Genomic DNA, 6875 nt, shown 5'->3' on the forward strand with positions numbered 1-6875 from the left:
GGCCTTAAACAACACAATGTTTGGAGTGGAATGGGTAAAAAGTCTGAACCATAAATGTAGCTCCATAAGGATGACCCAGGTACCCTGAGCCCCCCTTATTCAGCCTCTGGTTTTGTCAAATAAATTTTATTTACAAGTCTATTCATATATATATATATAGTATTACTATAATTTCTATCCCTTAAATATTTAGGCTTAAACAAAACAAACAATATATTCATATTGCTGATAACCCAGACAGCTAGTCTGTTTTTAATAATTATTAAAACAATATACATTAATACAAATCATTAAAGCATATATACATAAAAGGAAATCATAAAAATTATAATTGATGAAATGTTAATGTATGCTGTTTCAAGTTAAATACTAAATAATGACAAAAAAATCTATCATCGACAATCCTGCCGGCCAGGAACAACCAACTAAAACCAGTGAACTCTGTCAAACTTCTTTAAAAACTGAATTTGTAGCGGGAAAAAGTTGGAAACCTGTGTCCAAAGACCAATGCTCTAAAGACCGTCTCAGGAATTATACTTAAAGACAGTATAAAAAAATGAATAATTATTCAAAACAAAACAATTGATCATATGCAAAAATATGAATTAAAGCAAGACATATTACATGTATTTTAAACATGTAAAAAGAAAATTGACACTACGAATGTTGGGTAGAAAGTGAATGCTATCAAAAATATATGAAAAAGTTACTCAAAATTTTGTGATTTTTTTCCCCAAATTTACAAAAATTGTTGACATTTGCAAAGCATGAGTGGTTTGTCAATGGAATTGTTTATTAAAAGTGAAAATTAACAAATATACAAAACCCAAAGGAATATTCAAAACGGAAAGTCCATCATCAAATGGCAAAATCAAAAGCTCAAATTATACATCAAACAAATGGAAAACAACATATAACTCACTCCAGTTTAAATGAAAATGGAAACCCTTATTTTTTATTTTTTTTAAAACTATTTCATTTCACTACTTCTGTTGCCTTTATTCATCACATGTTTCTAGTAAAATCTATTTGGTGCCATAAGTACTTTTATTTCAAGGATATCATGATTATGTTTATTAACAAACTGATATGACTGCAGTCTTTACTTATGAATTTATAAACCCAAGAACCAATGATTCTAGCCCAACTTTTAACAATGAATCCAAAAAAAGTACTTCATTGTATTTTACATTTAAAGTTACATTGTGTGAAATGTACAGTAAATTAAATTATCGCCACATATATACCGCATAAACTAAAATTATTTTTATTTGAAGGGTCTTTGAAAGATTCTTTTATAATAATTGTAATTTAAAAGTCTTTATAACAATACTTAAGGGATTGCTGCAGTAATTTAAAGAGATAGGCATGTTTCAGTTCCTAGCTAGAGTACCTTCATCAGGATATAAACTACAGAAGAGTAATAAATCTTGAAGTGATAATTTGCACATCATAATGTCAACAGGGGGAGTAATAATAAATAGAAAAATGAAAGTAAGTATAAAAGAAGACTTTAAAAAGAATGTTAAATAAAATTTGTTTATTAGAGTTTAATTAATTTTTCAAAGGAACTGCTTTCAATTGGCTTCACTCAGCTAGAGGTACTGCTTCTAATCGGCTTTGCTAAGCCCGAGGTACTGCTTCCAATTGGCTTCACTCAGAGGTACTGCTTCTAATTGGCTTCACTCAGCCAGAGGTACTGCTTCCAATAGGCTTCACTCAACAGAGATACTGCTTCCATTTGGCTTCGCAAGGACAGAGGGTACTGCTTCCAATTAGCTTCACTTAGAGGTACTGCCTCCAATTGGCTTCGCTCAAGACAGATGTACAACTTCCAGTGTCTAAATGGTACGGAATTGCAAGTCAAGTGTCGTCTAAATTTGCAAAAATTATTCAACATCCTTGATCGTGTTTAGTTTTATAACTACTTTCACTCTATTTATAATTTCTCCTGATGGTGACGTTGAAAATTTTACCTAATCACTTGTATTGACCAATGATTTCTCCCACCCTGCATATCTATTCTCTAGACCTCTGCTTACATATTTTATTTAAAAAGCTCTAAATAATAGCCTTTTAGCTAGTACACATCTGATATCTTAAAAAAATACTAAGTAAATAATAATATATATTCCTTATCACTGAGGAAATTAAGAGTAGGATGAGTTTAACAGGGTCATTACCTCCCTTTTCCCTAAATTTCAGCCTGTTAGAACTCCACATTCCTTCTATATTTAACAAAAATCCCCAAAAATATAATTGAAATTAAACAAGATGCTCTCGAGAGTCTGAATCGCTCACCTGTAATTTTTTGCTTAAATCTTTCATCAATGATTATTTTTGATTTTCAATATATATTAATAAGTGGCTTAATGCCATTTAAATGTTCTTTGTATCTGTCATATTTTCTTCAAAAGCAAAAAAATGCATTTTACCCATATGTTCCATTTTAGCCATAGTGGCTGTGTTTCTTGAAAGGTAAATGACTCGCTGCCCAAATTTGAACTCTGTCTGCAAGTTTTGATTCTTAGTATTGTGTACGAGTTTCATAAAATTTGCACTAGGCAAACCTTAAGTTAAGAGTGCTGAAACAAAAATGGGACAGACAGACAGAAAGATGGACAACAGGATATCATGGGTAAAACTTCATGCCTCAATTGCCTACGGCAGGGGCATAAAAAACAAAATGTTTGAAAAGATACATGTACAATGTATAACAATGGTGAAACCCAAAAAATACATTTCATTAAAAAATCATTTTTTTCTTTTAATTCTTTTTTTTTTTAGATTCTCCATTCTTAACTTCTGGAAGTGTTTTGACTATACAGACCATTATTAATATATCTAAAGGAGTAGGTCTTCAAATAAAATTGGTCAATCAAATCTAGTCACAGGGGGAAAAATAATGAATACAATCTGAACTATGAACTCAAAACAAAACTACATGTCAAAAACCAGTTCAGTAACCATATGCATAACAAAAAAATTGTCAAGACAATAATGGACATAAGTAGAGCTACCTGAATATATCCTTTGGTTTAAATGGTACAGAGAGATTTTTAAAATTAAAATTATAACTTCCAATCTTGTTGAAAATGGAGAATCTTTACACTATTTTTTGTTTGTTCGTAAACAATTATAAACATTTTCTCAAACATACACAAAATTGTCTGAATTACATTCTTTACTGCTACAGTTATATCACCCAATCATTTTGTGCAGCCACAGTTAAAGTTACCTGAAAAAGAAATATACATTCTTAAACGTATCTGTCAAAACTATATGAAAATAATTGAAGCAATATTTAATGCAAAAGAATAATTAACTGGGCATTACAGTTATGATGTGAATAACATTACCATAGAGTATATGTTTTGCTCATTGTTGAAGGCTGTAAAGTGATCTTTAGTTGTTAACATCCTTGTCATTTAGTCTCTGGTTGATAAATGTCTCATTGGCAATCATACCACATCTCTTAATTCTTATATAGTGGGATAAATTCAGATAACTAAAAAACAGAGATACACTAACAACATGAAAAATCTACATTGACATGCTATTCCATAAAGAGTTCATTAATTTGTGTACTGATTCTTACCATAAAAGTCAGCTCCAATGTCCATTCCCTGCCTCAATCCTTAACGGAAAAACTGTGATGCTAACCTGAAATATAAAATGCTTAGTCGTTAAAAAATGTTTTGACTTGGATGGAGAGTTGTCTCATTGGCACTCATACCACATCTTCTTATATCTATTAAACTGATCATTGTTGGTATACTTCATATATATTTAATAGAAATATGGTCTACAAATGTGTAATAGATGTTAAGAACATGTGGATTAAACAGCTATCCAGCTACCCAGCAAAATTTTATGTAATTACATCTGATCCTTAAATTTACTTATATAATGGTACTCAGATAAATGAGAGAGTAGACTTCTTACCACCTCTTATAAGCCTAGAGCCAGATACCCAAGAAATTTTACAATACATTTGGTTTTTTTTCAAAACTGGAATAACATAAGGGTACTTACCTTCATATTAGCTGTATTAGACCCCCAAGTTTTATTCTCAACACCATGAAAACAGGTCACAGAAAGAACCTAAAAAGAATTAAAATGGATAGGGTACATTATATATTTTATAAATACATTTCTCTGTCAACATAAAATTTCCTAATATTGTTTTGATTTCTTTAATACTACATGTTCACAATAGTATAACATCAACAACTAAGTTTGTAAAATCAATATAAAGCTGGAAAACAAAAAAGAAGTCAAAGAATAATCATTTGAATTTCAACTGCTAAAAAATCTGCATATATATTATAGGGTTATCTCCCATTGAATTAACAAATCTTGATGTTAATTGAATTTCTCTCCCCTTGGAAGTTTTATTCCAATCTCAGGATTTACTATTGCTATTGTAAACTTGTTAATATACCTGGTAAATGTATCTTTAAATATTAAACAGTTCTCAGTGTTTTGCATGCAGAAAATAAAGTTGTGTTTCTTGTTTCTTATTTGCACTTTTTATCAAATATTTCTAGAAAATGTATAGAAATTGTTTGGCTTAAAAAACTTGCCTTCTTATTTTCTAGGTAAAGCTCTTGGTTGAAGATTTCTTTAACCATCTTCCATGGGGCTGCTCCAAAAAGAGTAATATTTTATCAAACAGGAAATTCTTAAAAAGAAAAGCCCAAACTTTACAAACCCAAAACTTGTCTATAAATCATGATGATCAATTGTTAAAAAGGATATATTTTAACAAGTCAAATTAATACAAGTTGTCATTATGTTCCAATAATAATAAAAAAAAAACAGTTACTTTAGAAACTTGAATTTGATAATAAAATCAAAATTTGAAGCAAGTTATCTCCCTTACTACTCTATACTGGTTTACAAAAGTGTAAAGATACAGCATGAAAATATTTCTCTAAACTAAACTACAACATTTCTAGCTCTATGATGGAGATGTTGGAAACAAAAATAGAATACTGTGATTAATTAATATTCATAAGTTACTCATTTTTTTGTGATTCAGGTGAATCATAAGTTTTAAATCTTTGACAAAATAAATATCTATAGGCTTGTATGAAAAATAATTGAAAACAGTAGTTCAAGTAATTAAGTAAATATATTATGTCTGAACGAAAGGCTAATGTTGGAGGTGAGAGTTGAAAATGAACCAAAGGCTGAGATATTTGATGTAAAGGGAGATAACTACTGTACAATATCAGGATTGGTGTTTAACACCAATTTCAACACTATTGTGCTATTTCATGGCAGTCAGTTTTTATTGGTGGAGGAAGCCAGAGTCCCTGGAGAATACCACCGACCTTCAGTAGGAAAACTGTCATTCATAGTCAATTAAAATTAGAGAAACAATTTTGAAGAAGCAGATGTAAATACAGTCGACTCTCGTTATCTCGAAGTCAGTCGGACCATAGAAATATTTCAAGATACCCGTAGTTCGACTAAAACTAAAACTGAAAGTTTGACAAACCAAGGGACACAACTCTTGATTAGCTTGGTAAGGCTTAAATAAATGGAGATGAATATAGGTAGGGGATCGATTTTCTGGTCTCAGATTGATGTATCTGTATATTAATGACTTTTATTATAATAACATTTTATGTTTTCGTCTTCCATCAATGAAGGATCTCTTAAAAGCTTACAGTAGATTAAGATTCATCTGTTACAAAAATAAAATTTATGAATCAGTAGTGTGTTGGAAAAAGTTGGTGTCCCTTCCATCAAAAAGGCCCTTCAACAAGCTGAGAGTAGATTAATCTTGTTACTATCATATAGTGTTACTGAAATCTATATGCCCCTCTTCCTGGTCTGCTAAATGATGGAGCCATATTCAAGGTCAGCGACTTAAAAATCCTCTCTAGATTGCATTTGCAAAAATCCAAAAATATAAATTAAACATCTGTGAGTGAACTCTGAAATGAAATATAAATATATATACAACCATACACATGAAAATATATAAAATGAAATAAATCAACCAACCTCACTATCAATTCTTAGAAGTAACTTTATAAAATATAAATAAATATACATGTACAACCATACACATGAAAATATAAATACAATTAAATAGATCAACCAACCTCACTATTAATTCTAATAGAAGTAACCTATATAAAATACAAATATATTTATACAACCATACACATGAAAATATATAAAATAAAATAGATCAACAAATTTTCAATTCTTTGAAGTAACTTTACTCTGAAATGAAATATAAATATATCTACAACCATACACATGAAAATATGTAAAATAAAATAGATCAACCAACCCTATTTTCAATTCTTTGGAAGTAACCTATATTAAATATAAAAATATATACAACAATACACATGAAAATATATAAAATGATATATATATAACCATACACATGAAAATATATATATAATGAAATAGATCAACCAACCTTACTATCAATTCTTTGAAGTAACCTATATAAAATATAAATATATATACAATCATACACATGAAAAAATATAAAATGATATATATATAACCATACACATGAAAATATGTAAAATGAAATAGATCAACCAACCCTATTTTCAATTCTTTGGAAGTAACCTATATAAAATATAAAAATATATACAACAATATATATGAAAATATATAAAATGATATATATATAACCATACACATGAAAATATATATATAATGAAATAGATCAACCAACCTTAGTATCAATTCTTTGAAGTAACCTATATAAAATATAAATAAATATACAAACATACACATGAAAATATATAAAATGAAATAGATTAACCAACCTCACTATCAATTGTTTGAAATAACCTATATAAAATATAAATAAATATACAGCATACACATGAAAA

At 29.0% G+C, this 6875-nt stretch overlaps 1 long non-coding RNA gene across 1 annotated transcript; it reads right to left on the minus strand.

Moving 5' to 3' along the window:
• Nucleotides 1-216: 216 nt before the first annotated feature.
• Nucleotides 217-4106, minus strand: LOC127733217 (uncharacterized). Its single transcript, XR_007996918.1, has 3 exons — nucleotides 4036-4106; nucleotides 3599-3663; nucleotides 217-3238 (listed from the first exon to the last, which is right to left on the minus strand). It is a non-coding gene; the product is annotated as an uncharacterized LOC127733217 (long non-coding RNA).
• Nucleotides 4107-6875: the final 2769 nt, after the last annotated feature.

Source organism: Mytilus californianus, unplaced genomic scaffold, assembly GCF_021869535.1.
Source record: "Mytilus californianus isolate M0D057914Y unplaced genomic scaffold, xbMytCali1.0.p SCAF_3, whole genome shotgun sequence".
Taxonomy (NCBI): Eukaryota; Metazoa; Mollusca; class Bivalvia; order Mytilida; family Mytilidae; genus Mytilus; species Mytilus californianus.